We start from the raw sequence: 20,138 nt of genomic DNA, 5'->3' as shown, positions 1-20,138 counted from the left end.
TTTTTTTTAATAAATCACTGTACAATTGGTACATTTCTGCAAAATAGATGCACGGCGATAGTAGTTCCAGGCAGCTTTCTTGGCCGCATTACAATTTAGATTTTTTATTTTTATTCTCACTCTATTATTGTTTTAATTTAGTTTTAATTTAATTTAACTCTCTTTAGTTAGTTATTTTAAATATATTTATTGAGTTTTGGAGTCATGAAAATTTATTTTAGTTAAAGATTTTCCAAGTATGTCCATTAACAAAATAAAAAAAAGGTTTTCATTCAGTTTCTGTTAGTAATCATAATAACACAGTCTCCTTCCCCAAACTCACTCCATGCGTTGATTGAGCCAAAAAGTTGAGATGTCATGCCGCTCAAATAAACATTGTAATATTTTCATAGTACCATGCAGCCGCATTGTTTATACTTTTAGCCCACAAATAGATTCCTTGCAGTTGTCTGTTCATATTAAATTGGGACAGGAGAAAGTATTTTAACTGCCATTAAATTCCACACATCACACTGCAGTTTCCCAAGTGCAGAAACTTAATTTAACAGAGCCTCCTTCCAGATCAACTTCACTACAATTCAGTCATTTGATGAATAAATCTAAATGCATCATCCTGCATGTACATTTACTGCATTTAACATCCACTCTTATTCAGATCGTCCTGCAGAACTCTTTAACAATCAGTCCTGACTAATCGAAGCACATTTAAACCTATTCGCTTGATCACATACAGTACATCCGTCACACCACCGGCAGAGATCCAAGATATGCATATACATTATTCATCTACACCTGAATCCATTCGGCGGATCTGTGGCTCGATGTGGTTTTCAGCCTCAAAGATAGAGAAACTCATTATGCAGCCATTCTGTTTATTTTTGCTCTGAAAGTTTAGATATTCCAAAGTAAATCAGGAAGTCATGCTTAATTTACCTCTGACAGGGGGAGGGAATGTCGATAGAGGAAGTGAACTGGAGAATGAAATTACCATCAAGCTCTCTGTACACAGAAAGTAATGAGAATTTACACTATAGGTGTAGGATATACAGTATGACGGCAGAATACATGAGCGCTCATCGTCCCACAGACTCTGTTTACACAAACACACACACACACTCACGGAGCGATTATCATTCATACACCCACACACATCTGCACACTTTACTCATGCTGCTGTTTGCCCATAAGGGTCATACTCATTTTGTATCTGTTTTTCGTTTTCTCCTCTTCCCGTTTCTGTTGCTTTCTGTGTTTACTCATTGTTTAGTTTTATGTAGTCTGCTCTTCCTCTCTGCCTTTCTCTCTCTGCACTCAATAACTCATTCATTGGAATAACTGTTTTCAATTCTCTCTCGCTCTCTATATTTGACATCACAGAGGTTTGGAAGTGAAATTGCTTTCTGCATACTATTATTTTGCAGCATGTTGCAGCAAAAATGTTTACAACAGTAATATGCTGCACTGTTGTCATATGACCTTACAATATTGCATATTTGATTAATCAAATAGAGTCCAGCAATCTTGGAAATATATGTGGTTATTTTACATATTACATCCAATTTTAAGAGAATAATTACTTTAGGCATTGCAATCAAATTAGTCGTGTTAATGTTAATGTTGCTTCTGATTTATTTGTCAAACTACCAGAAAAAAACAACAGATTTTTTATTATTTATTTTTACATATGACTGAAAATAAATATAAAAATGATCAAAATATAGATTTCTAAAAAAATTCACTTAAGTATATTTCCAAGTTTTTGGCCATTTTTTTGTATATTACATAAATATTTCTCCACATATATATATATATATATATATATATATATATATATATATATATATATATATATATATATATATATATATATGTATATATAAAACTGTTTTAAATTAAGCTTAAATATATTAGCTTAATTTAAAACAGTTTTTTTCTGCCGTATGGGGAAGTGGATGGTCAAGCACATTGCATTATTGCAGCTTTCTGTTGTTTTATACTGCACAATTTAAGAAAACGATATGTCTGCACTTATAAATAATACTCATTGAAATTAAAAATTTGATTAAATACATATACATTTGATATTAATATGATATTAATATTCTGTTGGCATTGTATGCATTTCTTTTAAAAATTATAATTTATAATATAAATAATATATTTATAATAATATACATTTATATTAATAATATAAATAAATAAAAGATAGTTTGTTACACCAAACACTTTTGTAATTGGAGGTACATAAAGAAAATGGATAATTAATAAATAAATAAATCTTTCCTAAACCTCTAAAGACGTAAAGTCATCAGAAAATGCAATCATTGGTCAGATTCTCCCAAGTCACCTGTCACAGTAGATGATGAAAATGATTCAAACGATTAGCTCCTAATAATTCAACAGCCTAATAATTCAGCCTTTTCCACTTGATTATAGTTCTGTTAACAGCCTTGAATATGGTTGAACACATAAACACAAACATATGCACAATAAAGCAAAGCAGACAAATCTTCTATTTTGTTTGCATCCTGCAGAATTGAACCAAAAGGGAAACCATGTGGTTTTCAAATGTTAGCTCAGCAGACAGACTTTCATTATTCAAGACAAAACTTCCACAAAACATCGACTACGTTCCCAACCCTAGTGAGCTGCCATCGTGTTTATTGTATTTCTCTCTTAGATGATTCTACTAGTTGTCTTGGATTTTTTATCTAACCATCTCTAATCTCTTTAGCTCACTATAAGCTACACCGACATCCTCGCGACCAGCAAAGAGAGACGTTCACATTTACAGGAGCAAAACAACTTCCTGTGTCAGTGCACATGCTGTAGCACTAAAGACAAGGTGAGCCACGTGAACAGCCCTTCAGATCCCTTCCCTGATCTTTCTCATCCTCCCTTTATCCTCATTTTTCTATTCCTCACACTTTCACCCCATCGCCCCTGGATAAGGCTTCTCCCTGCCTCGCTGTGTCCTGGCGGGATCTCTATCTATCATCATTGTTCTCCTCCATGTTCTGTTTTCCGCGCTCTCTTGCTCTGTGTCTGTTCCATTCAAGCCTCGAAAGCATCTGATGATGTGTCGAGTCTGTCAGACCAGCCCTAGACCATCAGCCCTGGGGAGCCCGTCCTCAGCAAGCCCTGTCATCTGTGATCATCACTTCGATGACAGGAGCACGTCAAGAATAAAGCTTTGGATGGCATGCATGGGAGAGACAAGTACAGGAAAGCGGATGAATGAATGGAGTGTGGAAAGATGGGAATTATAAGGTGAAGTGTGTAATTTCAGCTATGTTAAAATGCTTTTCCCCCATCTGAACAAACTACACAAAAGTAAACAGTTTGTATGTTGATTCCCAGAGAATTGTAAATACTCATTTTATTTTCACTTCCATTTGGTTGAAAAATACAGCTCCATTTTTTTGTTTTACCAATGTGTTTCTGAACTTGGCTGTGTCCCAATTCACATACAGTCCATCCTAAATAGATTAGATGCAAGATTAAAGTTTATGGATTCTGGACCAGACATTAGCCAGTTATAAGAAGTTGTTAAATAAAATTGCCTACTAAGATTGAGATGATTAGTATTTTATTGTATTGGTTAGCTGCACTGTAATTTTTAGTATTGATTTATTTGTTTTGTATTGCTACTGAATTTTTATATTTTATTTGTTTTATTTGTAACCGTTTGTAGTGCTTTGGGCATTTGAAAATCGCATTATAATAAGATGTATTATTATCAATTTTCATTATTATTTATTATTATTAAAAAAAAAAAAATTTTTTATTACTCTTTAAGTATTCACTCACTCCACCTTAAAAATTTGGTCATTACTTTCTCACCCTTATTTTGTTCCAGACCTGTCTTACTTTCTTTCTTTTGCAGAACACAAACATAAATATTTTGAAAAATGTATCTGTGGCTGACTTTTAGAAAATATCTTCTTTTTTTTATATTGTTCAAAACAAAGAAAGTCATACAGGTTTGGAACAGCATGAGTGAATGATTTTTATTTTTGGCTGAACTATCTCTTTAAATGCATGACATACAGAATTTGGCACGTGTGCTCAAACATGTCACTGGAATACACAAGTTCCCTGCAGGCTTATGTTGTGATTATTTTGCACCTGCATGCAGGCATCCCATGCTAAATAACTCTGCACTGAGCTCAAGAGAAGAGGCTTTATTCCTGCTGTTCACACCTACACAGCTTTTCAGACTGACCTCTGCTTGAGTCATCTGTCAGATACCTCAGATAAGAATAAACGCTCTTGCTCAGAGCTGCTGAGATGGAGACTTGGGTTTCATCCCTGCCTTCAGTTCCTTCTGGGTCTGAATCCAAAACAGTCAAAAGCTTTTTTCAGCTTGTTTTTTTTTTTTTTTTTTGGTAAGGTTTGGATTTTAGGACACCTGATATGTGTGGTACAAACTCTGTTCATCCTCCCATCAGTCAATCAACCAACCAATCAAATGTAAACCATTACGTAAATGAATAGAGGTCTCTGCCTAGGCTCCAGAATTTTGTAGAGATTTAGTATTATGGAAATATTAGTTTAATATATAATTGAAAATAAAAATAAAGTAAAAATAGATGTAAATTAATTTCTTAGTTAATGTTGTTTAATGTGCATACAGCATATTAGTGTTCCAAATTTGGGATCTAAGAAAAAAAAACTCTCACACATGCTCACAAAAGCTTCATTTATTTGATCAAAAATACAGCAAAAACAGTATTCTTGTGTAATATTATTACAATCTAAAATAGATGTTTTTATTATTTTAATATATTTTAAAATGTAATTTATGTGACACAAAGCTGAATTTCCAGCATCATTTCTCCAGTCTTCAGTGTCACATGATCTTTCAGAAATCATTCTATTATGCTGATTTGCTTCTCAAGAAACATTTTGTATTATTATCACTTTTGAAAACAGTTGTGGAAACCATGGTACATTTTTAGGATTCTTTGACGAATACAAAGTGAATTTATATAATTTATTTGAAGTATCATCTTTTGTAACATTATAAATATCTTTACTGTCACTTTTGATCAGTTTAATGCATCCTTTTATTAATTTAATTTTATTAATTTGGAAGTTCTTTACAATATTTACAAATTGTTTTGCGTCAAAAATATTCTTCTGAAAATCTGTACAATAAAAATCTAGTTAGTGTTTTTCTTCTCTGTTTTTGTTGTTCTGCACATTTCTCGGCATCACACTCCATCAAACCCCCTCATTGTGTGTGTCTGTGTGTGTGTGTGGAGGGGGTGCGTGAGGTAATTACAGGTGAGGTGTGTAAAGTGTTACACTGATGACATTATGATGAGAGGTACTTGTTGATTCACCACCGGCTTTGCGGTAATCTGACAACCTGTGTGAGTGCAATAGGACACACTGACACGCTAAAACAAAAGCAGCTGTATGTGCAGTAAAGTACAGAAGGGATGCTCAGGTTATCACCTTCCCAGAACCTCCGGAGATGTGATTCAGGCTGACAGTTGTGTGGGGGGTCACAGATGTTCTCCTGTTCATGAAGGCTGTCTGGCCATGCATTTCTCCACTTTTTTTCTGTTGTTTAGTATTAATTGTTCTTTCACATTTACACCATGATCTCCTTTACAAACCTGCTGATTAGGGATATGCCGGTATCATATTTTTATGTTGCGATTAATTGCTAATGTTTTTATCACGGTATATGGTATTATCACGGTATTGGAATTTAGTTTAAAAAAAGTCATAAGACAGTATAACAGGTTAAATAACTTAAAACTATAATACAATAAAGCAATACAGAAAAATATATAAAGTTAAACGTTTTACACAGATTAAAGTGCAAAAGAACTATAAAGACCAATGGGTATCACTTTACAATAAGAACTCATTAGTTAACCATTAACATTCACAATGAACAATAGCTACAGAAGTTATTCATCTTTGTTCAAAAATACAAGTCTTAGTTCATGGTAGCTCATTAAATAACACAGCTGCAACTTTCGATTTTAACAATGTGTTATTAAATATTGGAATACCTAAGATTAAAGAATGTTTGTAAAAATTGGCAGTTTATGTTAACTAATGAATGAACTAATGTTAGTTACTGGAGCCCTAAGTGTGAATGAACAATAAAGAATCAAAACACTTTTAAACAATATCTAGAGCATGTTGTAGTCCAGATTAAAAAAATAAAAAATAAATAGCCTATAGTCTAAATATTTAAGTATTTGGCACTGTGATGAACACCATAGCGAATCCTATAATCTGAATGGCTATTTAAATATATTTTAGAAAGTAGTGCAGCTGCTTTATTTATGGGGTTTCAAGGCTGCATTTTGAGTGAATGTGCTTTTATTCAGCGTGTCTCTCACGTGTTCCCGATGTGCTTCTCATGTGCTTGTTTACGTCAGAGCACACACGTGTCTTTCAAGCAGCATACAGCTGTATTGTGCATTTTGACCAGTTGATGAGAAAATTATTCTTAAAATGCATTCCAAATTCTGAATAATTTGTAATATATAATTATTCACGGTATTTAGAAGTGCCCACGATAAAAAATATTGTGCATATTCATTACCGTGATATATAGCATTACTGAATACTGGCACATGTCTACTGCTGATAATATCGACTGTGTTCCAATTCACATGTCATCAGTTCTAAATAGTATACAAGATCCTTTGGGATGCATTGAAGGAATAGATCCCCCCAAAAATAAAAATGTACTTACCCTCAGGTCATCCAAAATATAGATTAGTTTGTTTTTTAAATTAGAATAGATTTGGATAAATTTAGAAGTGCATCACTTGTTCATCAATGGATCCTCTACAGTGAATGGGTGCCGCCAGAATGAGAATCCAAACAGCTGATAAAAACATCACAATAATCCACAAAACATTATTTGATGGACTGGAGGGGTGTTGATTACTTGTGGATTATTGTGACGTTTAATCAGGTGTTTGGACTGTCATTCTTTTCTTTTTTGTGTAAACTGTACCTGGAATGTGTCTCAAAGGAGGTGCGGGGGTCTGCGGAAAATTTGAGAGAAAAAAAGTTAACAAGTCAAATGAAATGAACTATTATTATTATTATTAATATTATTATTATTATTATTATTAATATTACATGCACATGCACAGTCCTTTTATTTTTTTATTTATTATTATTTGTATTTTTTTTGATGACTGAACATTTTCTTGTTGTATGCTTATGAAGTATGTAATTTTGCCAGCAAAGTGTCATGATTCTGCCTTCATGTCTTGATTTTCCTCTTGTCTTGAGGCAGGATCATGACAGGCCCGTGTTTTGTGTACAAGCACATGACCATGTGCTTGTGTTGTCTCGTTTCCTTGCCCCGCCCCCCTTGTTACCCTAGTTTTGTCATTATTGATTTACCTGTGCCACCTGTTGTGTCATTATTAGTCTCCCTATTTATATTCCCTTGTGTTCACTGTCTTGTGCGGTTCATTGCTACTGTTGATGCAACTTTGTCACTCATTGTTACCCAGAAGATACGTTGTGAGTCCTGTGAGAGTTTCTCTGTAGTTTGTGTTCTAGTGTGAAGAGTCTTTTGTTAAGTGTTAGTTCCTAGTCTTGTTAATTCAGTTTTGTCTTTACCCTAGTTGCTGTTTTCCCCCTCGTGGGCTTTGTTTTCCCCTTTTTGATTATAAATAAACCCTGTGTGTTGTGCATCCTGTCTGCGCTTGAGTTCATCCCCGCACCCCATCCTGACAGAATGAACTGCCCAAGAAGGAACTCAGCAGACAGGGGGTCCTCCGAACTCCAGCGACAACTGGAGTTCCGCAAGCAATGCTGGCTGTCATCCCCTACTGACAAGAAGAGGGTCACCCTCCCATACTCGTCCGAGGGTGAGTGGATCCTGCGGAACTATGCCCGGCTATGGGAGAGTATCTCCCAGGAGGAGCTGCAGGTCTCCCCCTCGAGGTCCCCACCTTCGGCCAAGCTGCCAGTGATCCCAGAGGGTCGTCTCCTGGCCGTTGCAACACTGGGGGATCAGGCACATCCCTCCTCGAGTCCTGAGGCACCTCCCACGCCCATCAGTCTCCACAAGAAGCGTGGGAGGCGGTTTTCGTGGGAATCTGCCTCGGAATCCTCGGTGTCAGAATCAGCCCTGCCTGAGACCGAACCTCCCCAACCAGTCTCAGACCCAGCTGTGACCTCTGCACCGCGGCCAAGGAGAAAGAGGAGGAGGAAGAAGGGGTCTTCTGGTCCTGCGTCTCTGTCTCAGCCTGAGTCCGCGATGTCTCTCCCACCCGCAGCCGCGGTGAGTGCTGTTCCCGAAGCAGCTGCGGTAAGCGCTGATCCCGAACCAGCAGCGGTGAGCGCTGATCCTGAATCAGCTACAGAAGGTACTGCGTCAAGGTCCGTAGTCGTGAGTGCTGAGGAGAGCGCCGCGGCTGACACTGCAGCTGAAGCAGTATTGCAGTCTGTCTCGGCCAGTCAAGAGATGCCTGTAGTCATTGCTGCCAGGACCTTTTCAGATTATTTGTCTCGCCTTGTCCAGATCCTTGAGGTCCCCGCCAGCCCTGTCTTGTCCCCAGACCCTGTTCGTAGTGATCCCGAGCCAGCCGCAGTGAGCGCTGATCCCGAGCCAGCCGCAGTGAGCGCTGATCCCGAGCCAGCCGCAGTGAGCGCTGATCCCGAGCCAGCCGCGGTGAGCGCTGATCCCGAGCCAGCCGCGGTGAGCGCTGATCCCGAGCCAGCCGCGGTGAGCGCTGATCCCGAGCCAGCCGCGGTGAGCGCTGATCCCGAGCCAGCCGCGGTGAGCGCTGATCCCGAGCCAGCCGCGGTGAGCGCTGATCCCGAGCCAGCCGCGGTGAGCGCTGATCCCGAGCCAGCCGCGGTGAGCGCTGATCCCGAGCCAGCCGCGGTGAGCGCTGATCCCGAGCCAGCCGCGGTGAGCGCTGATCCCGAGCCAGCCGCGGTGAGCGCTGATCCCGAGCCAGCCGCGGTGAGCGCTGATCCCGAGCCAGCCGCGGTGAGCGCTGATCCCGAGCCAGCTGCGGTGAGCGCTATTCCCGAGCCAGTTTCTGTCTACTCCAATGTTGTCGTGTGTCCAGAAGATGTTGTCGTGTGTCCAGAAGATGTTGTCGTTTGTCCAGAAGATGTTGTCGTTTGTCCAGAAGATGTTGTCAAGTGTCCAGCGACCATACACCACCCAGACCTGCCCGGACCCCTCGTCGTCAGCCTTCGTCCCGTCCACCTAAGACTCCTGCCCCACCCACCCACCCAGGACCTCCTCCCATGAACTTTGTTGTCCCGCCTCCTCCCCTTCCTTGTTTGTTTTTTCTGATTTGCCACCCTAACCCTGTCATAGTGTATTCATGTTTACCTTTATTGTTATTTGTCATGTCTTGTTGGTTTCTGTCTCTGTCCCAGTCAGTCATGTCCCGTGTTTGATGTTCCCTTGAGGAGCGTCTGGAAGCCGCTCCTTAAGGGAGGGGTTCTGTCATGATTCTGCCTTCATGTCTTGATTTTCCTCTTGTCTTGAGGCAGGATCATGACAGGCCCGTGTTTTGTGTACAAGCACATGACCATGTGCTTGTGTTGTCTCGTTTCCTTGCCCCGCCCCCCTTGTTACCCTAGTTTTGTCATTATTGATTTACCTGTGCCACCTGTTGTGTCATTATTAGTCTCCCTATTTATATTCCCTTGTGTTCACTGTCTTGTGCGGTTCATTGCTACTGTTGATGCAACTTTGTCACTCATTGTTACCCAGAAGATACGTTGTGAGTCCTGTGAGAGTTTCTCTGTAGTTTGTGTTCTAGTGTGAAGAGTCTTTTGTTAAGTGTTAGTTCCTAGTCTTGTTAATTCAGTTTTGTCTTTACCCTAGTTGCTGTTTTCCCCCTCATGGGCTTTGTTTTCCCCTTTTTGATTATAAATAAACCCTGTGTGTTGTGCATCCTGTCTGCGCTTGAGTTCATCCCCGCACCCCATCCTGACACAAAGTGCTTTTAATGGGGACTATATGAGGATACATTTGATAAAGCATTATACTTCCTGTCATGTTTTTTCACTGAAATGTTTTAATACACAGTGCACTCTAAACAGTGTTGAAATGAATAATATGATTATTGAATTTACACTAATAAACAAGGCCTGAACCAATTTGAATCCTGGCTCTCTCCCTGTAATTAGGCGGTTCACGTTAACAAGAAAATGGCTTTTTCATTGAAAAAGAGCAGCAAATAGAAAAGTTTTTTCTTTGTGCAAGCAGATGTATAATTTCATGCTTCAAAGCCATTTTATAACTATATAGAGATCTGACTAAAATGTGAAATTGATTCAGGAGAAAAGATGTTTTCTGATGTCAAAACAGAAGAGGGTTTGGTGTGATTGACAAGTTGCAGCACGTTTAACATGTTTCATGTGCAGTTGTGGATATTATAGTGATTTCAGCAGTATAAGCAGAGGATTGTGGATTTTGAATGAAGTTAGCCTGTGGGTTTTTAGCCTCTTATGACATGCACATATCTCTCTCCTGCATTTCGGACAGCCTGCACTCTATATGATAAATGATTTATAAAGCCTGCATAGTTTTTATGGACTGAGTGCACTGGAACAAAAACGCATGACAGGACACTATGAACAACTTACTGTGAATATCTGATATAATTTGGTCTCTAAAAATACATTTAGTTTCTCAACCTTTGGCTGAACAATACAAATATCTCCTCAGAGTTACAACTGGCTTCATGAAATATCTCCTGCAGTAAGTTTGATGCATGTATGCATGTTTATGGGGCATACAATTTATTTTCTTCTTTTTGTCCCATTCATACATATATTCATGGTGTTCTTTCTCATCCAGAACTTTTTTTTATAGCAACATTCTGGTATGTTGTCTTTCTTTTATGCTTTCGATATATTTTTTCTGTTTGGGATGTTACAAATCATGTCTATATTATGTAGTTAAAGACTATTTTACAAACCATCGGGGAGACCATCATAATTAATGATAGGCCATAGTCTGGTTTTGTAAGGTTAAATGCTTATAGAATATTAAAAAAAGTCAAGGTCTATTGATCAATGAAAACTAAAAACAGTAAAATACCATGTAAAAAAAATCAGTAAAACAGTAATATTATCAAATATTATTACAATTTAAAATAAATATTTTCTATTTTAAATGCAATTTATTATTTATTCCTGTGAAGTTTTTTTTTTTTTTTTTTTTTTTGTGGAAGCCATGAGCCATTATTTTTATTTTTCACTTTCTAATGAACAGAAAGTTCAAAATGCCAGAATACAAAATACATCTTTTGTAACATTTTAAATGTCTTTACTGACACTTTTGACCAATTTAATGTGTCCTTCCTGAATAAAAACAACAATGAACAAACCCCAATGAGTAATGAAGAGTTATTTAGCGAGAACAGCACAATGAAAAGGTGCTGTTTAGGTCGAAGCAGTTCTGCGAAAGACTTTAAATTGATTCTGTGTGTGTTGTCAGCGCTGTAACTGTTCACCTCTGATGCATCACATGGCTTTGATGTCTCAGAGGCACTTATACGTGTTTCCCCAGGGGCCACACAAACACACATGTCTCTCCACAGGGATTTGAGTGTCTGACAGACCCCCCTATGGCTACGACTCATCATCACACTTATCCTGAAATAAAGTTGCCCTCTCAGAAACAAGCCCGTTCATTCTTCATGCACCTCACAGCTCTGTAATCTTGACAGTTTCTCTCATTCTCCTTTGAAATTTATTTGTTGTGTTGTAGGGAGGAAGCTCTTTGATGTTTGATGACCCCTCCCCCTCATTATCCTTTACACTTTAAGCATCACTGCACCACACTGACAAATTTGAGCCATAATTCTATAAAAGTTCAAATTTCTGGTCAAACTTTGGTCTAGGACAAACTTGAATGAAAACAATTGCAGCATTTGTGTGCAGTGAAGAATTGTGTAAAGTTGTGATGCATGAAGTATAATGATAATGATGTTTTTGTGCTGTTGTTAAACAGTTTTGTATTTTGAAATGAGTATATATGAATGTGATTATAAATTAAGTACATTTATAAAATAATATTTAAATATATTTATAAATATATCTATATTTTAGAAACATAGAAAGCAAATACTGTATTTATTCACACCTAGTAAGAGTGTAAATAAATTAATACATTATTCTGTAAATGGCAAATTTTGATTGAACATTAATTAATTAATCTTTGTAGTGTTATTTAATTTTGCTCCTGTTTTTTTAATAATTAAAAAATAACATATCTAAGACATATGTATACATATCAATGCATTTTAATATAATACAATAAATTACAAAATAAGAAAACCTATAAATACATACATGCTATACATAATATTCAAACCAATTTTAAAATAAAATTTTAATGTAAAACGTAATTTTAAATATAAATAAATGTATTATGAATTTATATAATAAATATGTACTTATTCACAAACTTTGTGCTTAGTTTTGTTATGCAATTCTTGCTCTTAATTTATTTTTTCTTTTAAATTACATACATGTATTTATACAAATAAACAAACATAATCACAGTTAATACCAAGAAATAAATTTATGAAGTAAATTATATATATATATATATATATATATATATATATATATATATATATATATATATATATATATATATGTATATATATAATTTACAATTTTAAAATTTACAATTTTTAAAATTAAACTAGTACATCTACTGTTTATTTTTGAGGTAAATCAATAAATTAAGTCAAAGTGTTATGTTATTTTTGCTATTGCTTCTGCTGGTTAAATATATATATATATATATATATATATATATATATATATATATATATATATATATATATATATATATATATAATCAAATTCATTAATGTGACATTATTTTGCGAACTGGACTGTGACATGCTGGCTGGAGAGAAGATGGCATTGACATCCTCAAGAGCAGCTTCAGTTAGAGCAGTGCATCCTTTACAGCTGAATCAAGGGCTGACACTTGGTGGGTGAGAACTAACTGTATATCTGTTTTGCAGAGTGACGTGAACTAGCCTGTAGCAGTTTTGCTCTGGAAACAACTGCTAGTCTCTGCAAACTATGCCCGATACCGTATTCAGACACTGCAGTGAAAGGTGTGACGACAAAGCTGTCAGTTCTGTCTAGCTCGCCCATAGCTCTATCACACGTGTGTGATGTACTGTATGAAAGAAAAAGCAGGCTGTCTTCCCCATGAAATAAAAAGCATAGATTTAACTGGTAACTGTTTAATCAAAAGTCTGGGAGGAGTTGCTGAAAGAGAGCCAGGCTCTTTTGCACAGATATGCAGATGTCATCCCGGACAGGAACTTCTATGTGCTCAGGCTGCTGGATCTGGCCATAGACGCCTGCATTAGTCTGGATGACTATGAGATGGCGCTGGAGTACAGCAACAGAGCTCTGGAATCTTACAAGTGAGTGTCTGCAACAAAAAGTTGTTTTCTGTTTCTTTACTGACAGATTTTTCTGGTAAAGCCCCATGGAATACACCTCCATCACATCCTCAAATCTATAAAGTCCCATTATGACTGTGACTCTCTCACGTCTGAAGACCAAAAACAGACAAGTGCAGATCTAGTCCTCAGAAATGCTAGACAGTATCGAAGAATAAATCCCCTTCATAGTATTTATCTCTAATAAGAGATTTATTCATTGCCATCAGGGTAGTTTTTAGGCATTTTTAGAAAGCTTTCTGTGATTCAGTCTCATTTCTTTTTCAACTATACTTATAGTTATGGTGAAAAATGACCTTTAAATTCAGGGATATCCTTAACAAAATGGTAACATTAGTTTTAGCCAAAGTGATGTGGTTACTACACTTAGTGGTGTTTACTATTTAGTGGTGTTTACTAAAACTATGCTACCTTTTGAATGTTTGATGTCAGTAAGATTTTAAATAAATTGATAGTTCTGTTAAGCAAAGATGCATTAAATTGATCAAAAATTACAATCTAGACAATAAAACATAAAAAAAAAAAATAAATTCATATAACTGTTGATCTAATAGCATCATGGTGGCAAGATTTGGCAAATACCACTCACATTATGTTCAGATAATGTCCAAATCTACTTGTTACTATTGTAAAATCATTAACAATGTAAATGTGATCTTCTTTAAATAGTGTAAGCTGACAATATGTTTTTGTTTTACTAGTTTTTGCAGTACAGTTTCAATGTTTTAACAAACTATGTTTTGGAGGAAAGCATGGATGTTTTTATATGGGATGTTAGCTTGTTTATTTATTAGATGTTGAGTTATTGAGAAAACTGTAATACATTAAAATCATAGGACATTTACCATGATTGTGCATCCTGGTTATGCAGTATGTTGCCTATCGTAATACCAGGGTTCTTAACCTTTACCAAAAAAAAAAAAAAAAAGCTTGTTCAGCTGTGTTTAAATGGGACAAATGGATCAATTTAGGAAACAGCAGACCCCAGATGAAATGCACCACAGGAAGGTATTCATCACAAACTACTACTGAATCAATGTGCACAACACCAATCTTAGCATTGTGCACTGTAGCCACTATATGACTTCCCATGAGACGTATAGAACAGCGCAGCGGACACAAAGCGGTCTTCTTTGTGAGTGCATTCCTGTAGTCTACTAACACAGGAGATCTGGAGGAGGTTTGGGACTCTTCTACTGGTGTTTCATTTGTGGTTGTTGGAAAAAGCTGTTTGGAAAGGTCTCTTTCCCAAAATACTGAGAATAATACATACCTCCAGGCTAAACGCAAAGAGATTATTGACTTCAAGCTCCTGCAGATGTCAGTTTGTAGCGGTGCTAGACCTCCAGTGATTTCCACTAAATCCAAAAGTAGGCAGTAAAGAAACAGTCGGATCAGAGCTTCAGAGGCATTGGACCTGGAAAAAAGAGTGAAATTACCCAACAGCTTTTCCCCTGTCAAATGGGGGGCATATGAATATGGTTGTTATTTTTCTACTGCGCTGGATCCCATCTTCCCATGTCAGCTCATGCAAAGCATGAATAAGTTTTTATATTGCCTGTTGGATTCTTATTCTCTAGCTTTATACTGCATCTGATTAATGTTTATGGTGCCGAGGGAGGGCTGCCAATGCAAGGAAGAGGGAAAATGGCTAAAATGGCTCTTTAAATGCCGAATTGACGTTGAGATTGATGCTTGCCAGTGTCAGCGGCGTTTCTGCTGTTAATGCAACAAGATAAATGCACATTATAAAGAAAGATAAATACTGCACACCAGAATATTTCAACCACTTGGTTGCATATTCTTCAAGTGCTGATAATTCCTGCTTTCACAATGATTTCTTTACTTGTCTTCACAATAAATGCTGTTATTTTGAACGTTCTATTTTTTAAAGAAACAAAAACACTTCTTGGTTGTCTCAAAAATATTAAGCAGCACAACTGGTTTGATGCATTGATAATAATGACAAATATTTCTTGAGAATCAAATCAGCACATTAAAATGACTACTGAAGGATTATGTGACACTGGAGATTGGAGTAATGATGCAGAAAAAAGTTCAGCTTTGCATCACAGGAATGAATTACATTTTAAAACGTATTCAAATAAAAAACTGTTATTTTACATTATAATAATATTTCAGAATATTATTATTTTTAATGTATTTTTTGGTCAAATACATGCAGCCTTTCTGGGCATAAGAGTTTTCTTTCCAAAACAACAACTTTTGTATGGTAGTGTATGTTGCATGCAAATAAATATCACTTTTATCTGACTGCAGCAACTTTTGAATGGCCGTCAGTGAAGAAAAAGCTTTTTGCTCTCAGAATGGTTTTTAGCACAGCACATTACAGAAATAATGTCCATACACCCAACCACCCGCTTTATTTCATTATCACTGTACATGCTCTCTTTATTCGCTTGAAAATGGAGTTTAAGAGTCATCAGGAGTCATAAAAAAACAGTAAAAACATGGCCATGGAGGCTGTGAAAGCGGTTTTGTTTAAGTGACAGCTCCAGTCATCCTTGAACGCCGGGCTTCATGACATTCCATTACAGCTTGATTCAGTATTTGTCATGCGCCTTTGTTCTGCATTTCAAAATTGTGAGGTTCATTATTGGCCTTGTCTGGGATCCCAAATTATTTCTGGAATTAGCTGGTCCTGTGTCCACCATGTGAATGCTTTCTAAACAGGCAATTATTTGAAGTGGTCCTGCCCCCCTCCTCTTGTCATTCAGGCTACAAGAGGTTTGGAAAGAGATACTGGCTGACAAAGCAATAATAGATCATTCACATCACAAGAGAGCTTGAATGCCCTTGCAATCACACAGGAAGAAAATTAAATTTGGTTATCTTAAGAAACTTATATGTTTTCTATCTGTGTGGTGTGATTTGTTTGCAAAGGAACTGGATCCTGTTGTACGTGTTGCATGATAACTAAGGTCGCTGCCGGCTACTGCAAGATAAATAGAAATTTTTTTATTCACCGATTCTATTTGGGGATCAGTCAGGCAGTTTAGTGAGAGCCACTGAATTGTTTTAATTGCTCAAGTGCCTAATATATGCAAAGTGCTTCATTAGTGAATGCTGTTTTTAGCCAGTCTTTCTACAATAATTAATTTGATTAGAAAATTAGCATTGCGGATTCTCATTATTTATGTATGACAATGCTTTGCATTTTACTTTGAACTTTTATTCAGTCTTTAAAACCTAGACCTAGGAATATTCAATGATTTGACAACTTACATAGGGGGTGATTAGTCTGATCTGTGTTTTGCTTTCACAGGGACCACAATTAACGCTGAGTAAAAAAAAAGAAGATAAATTGGCTTTGCAAGTAAAAAAAAAAATGCTACAAAAAGCATAAAATACTTATATTTAAATAAATTTTAGTATATTTATAATTTTTTAATAATTATAAAATAATGAAATTCCCTTCATGTCTTGTTATAGGTGTAGATGTACAGTAATATACAGCACAATATACTGTGTGTGTGTTTACATATATTATTATTATCATTATAAAAATAACTATTTATTTTTCTAATTTTATATTTATTTATTTATTGAATAACACAAATTACAATTTCACTGCTGCTAAGAAACTTTTATAGCCAGTGAATTTTCTCAACCTTTCATCTCCAAGAATGGCAAAAAAAAAAAAAAAAAGCTTTTTTCTTATTCTTGTTAAAATATCAAACCTTTTTAAGCACTTTCTAAAGGTTTTATCAATTAAGAAAACCTGTAGAGAAGTGTTTCTTGTAATACTCTATAGATTTTGCTCCTAACACTTGTGTTTTGTCAAGTTAAAGTCACGCTATATGACCCACTTACACTGCAGCCATCATTTTAGACACATCACAGGTTTCTGGTGCCTGCTGTTCAGTCTGGAAGCAGAAACTATTTGCATTTTCACATCCAGGTGACTGCGCTATCAATAGCTCAACTGTGGTTCGCTCATTAACAATACATTAGAACATGAATGTTTTGGATTCCTGTCATTCAGTCATGTAGAATGGATATGTGGCGTCGTTCATGTAATTTTGGTGGTGTTTTGGCAGGTGTCGTTTCTAAAATTCACTATATATTGCTCAAAGAAAAAGGAGTTTTTCAGCATCAAAGTAATAAAAGTTTTATATTTTGTTTCCAATAAAAATGTGTCCTGTTTTTTTCTGAGCAAAAAACAATAGCTTTCATACATTTTTACCATGATTTACAGAAGACACCCACTAAAATGTCATATAACAAAAGATTAAGATTTATTTGTAAGATTAAAGGACTATATTTAAGGATCACAATGGGGCCACAATTACAATTGTAATTTTAAGTCTTTCCAATCGTTGCCACTCTCCATAAAAGCACTAGGTTTTGGCCATTTGTCAGCAAGATGTTTTTAATAATTTAAAATACAATACAATTTAGTATGGTCACACTTTTGCTTGTATATATTTTTATAAGCAGGTCAGAATATGCATACTGTTTCAAAGACACTTCAGATATAATTATATGTATGTGTAGACATCAATTAATAATAAATAAATAAGTATAAATAAATAAATACAAAGACAGCATTTATATATACAGTATATATGTTATATGTGTGTGTATATATATATATATATATATATATATATATATATATATATATATATATATATATATATATATATATATATATACATATACATATTTGAATTCAATAGTAAGAATTAAAATAATATTTTTAATTCATATAATAATAATATTCCAATAATTTATACAAGTATGATAAGGAAAAAAAAAACTATGCAAAAGAGAAGAATGTTTGTTTTTGAAGTTACAGTCTAGTTAAAGGTCACTTGCTTAAGCATTCTTCCTTACATTACAGTCCAGTTCAAATCCTCTATTAAAGTGAGACAAGCAGCCGTGTCATTAATATGCAAATTAGAACATTAAGCAGTTAATCCAATGAAGTGGAAGAAGGAACATTCCTGAGAGTCCGGCTCCACACGATGAACCTTCAAGGGCATCCGGGTGCATGGAGTTTCCCTTCATTCCAGCAAATCTCTGACCACTCGGCTTTGACAGTTTCGGATCTCTGCATGGGATGTTTTGTTGGAGGTTCAAGAGTGATTTCACTCGAATGTTTATGTTCTTTGTCTCATCGCCTGAAGTATTGCTTAGCCTCTAACTAGCAATAGTGCATCTAGTTAAGTTGTAAACAACACATTCTTTAGACCTGACTCACAGCAAGTTTATCATTTACATGCAAAGTTTTCTGTTTCAGGTCAGACAAAACAATAGAAGCACGTGTCCAGACTTCACTAGATCACTTTGTTTTTTTATTATCTAGTTGAAATCTCCAGGACTGGTGGAGGAACCTGACTTGAACTTTTCTGTCATTTCTCATTAGATTGCAGAGTTAATGAATATTAAGTCAAAAGAGTCAGATTTTTTTTTTGTTATTGTGCCCACAAAGGCATTTTTATACAGTATATATAACTGCTGTAGGTTAGTTTTCATCTGCGTTGCATGAAAATTTAATTGACTACTGACCAAGTCAAGCTTAGTCACTTCTGGGGCTTTTAGGGCATCCCTTTTATCTCATGGCCAAATGTCATCTGATCTATTCACAGGAGGTTCAGTCATAGTTCATCAGTCTACATAGTCTGCAGTCTTTGCTTGAGGCACCTAGGTACACTGATGTACAACAGAATACTGCTCTCAAAGAGTTCAGTCTATTTCTGTCTCCAAATTGTCATTGAACAATGATGTAATTTTTCAAGCAACACCAAACAGAATTGCAGAAATATTGACATATCTCCATCAGCATGTTGCTCAGAACAATGGATCACCTGAAACTTCCTGATATATCTATTGCAATGGCATTCAAACCTTTTTAATTGCACCCATATACATCTTTAAAAGAAAAGTAATACTGAGTAACATTATTGATCTAACTGCACTGATAGCATTGGATGAGAACAAAATTTTAACTGAACTGAGCTGGAAAATGGCACTAACTTTTCAAAACTGACACCGTTATTAGACTGATTTGAATCAATATCTCTGACTTGTACCAAAATTGAACTTGACACAGTTATTGAACATAACCGAATCAACACTGATCTAAACTGAGCTTAGTAATGGCACCATTGTCTTTTGTAGAGAAGCATCACAGCTGAAATTATTTTGATTCAGAAGTGATGGATTTTTACCACATTAACACTGTTGTTTTCCTGTTTATTAAAGGAATAGTTCACCCAAAAATAAAAATGTACTCACCCTCATGCCATCTTGGATGTAGATAAGTTTGTATCCTCATCAGAACAGATTTTGAGAAAATGTTTTCATCAGAACAGATTTGGAGAAATTTAGCATTACATCACTTGTTCACCAATAGATCCTCCTCAGTGAATGGGTACCATCAGAATGAGAGTCCAAACAGCTGAAACAATAATCCACAAGTAATCCACACGACTCCAGTCCATCAATTACCCTCTTGTGAAGCAAAAAGCAAAAAAAAACAAACCATCATTAGGGCGTTTTAACTTTAAACCATTGCTTCTGGCCAAAAATACCAGTTCATAATCCATAAAAACGCTTCCTCCTGTGAAAAAGTGCATTCCCTGTAGTCCTCTCACACCAAAATTCTGAATTGTTTAGATCTGTTTATAACTGCTTTTGCAT

General features: G+C 36.0%; 1 pseudogene; it reads left to right on the top strand.

The window, feature by feature from the left end:
• Positions 1–920: 920 nt before the first annotated feature.
• Positions 921–20,138, top strand: part of LOC132113366 (histone-lysine N-methyltransferase SMYD3-like) — a 31,634-nt pseudogene continuing 12,416 nt past the window's right edge.

The sequence above is a fragment of the Carassius carassius genome, chromosome 32 (assembly GCF_963082965.1).
Source record: "Carassius carassius chromosome 32, fCarCar2.1, whole genome shotgun sequence".
Classification (NCBI taxonomy): domain Eukaryota; kingdom Metazoa; phylum Chordata; class Actinopteri; order Cypriniformes; family Cyprinidae; genus Carassius; species Carassius carassius.
This window is presented reverse-complemented; position numbering and strand designations above follow the sequence as displayed.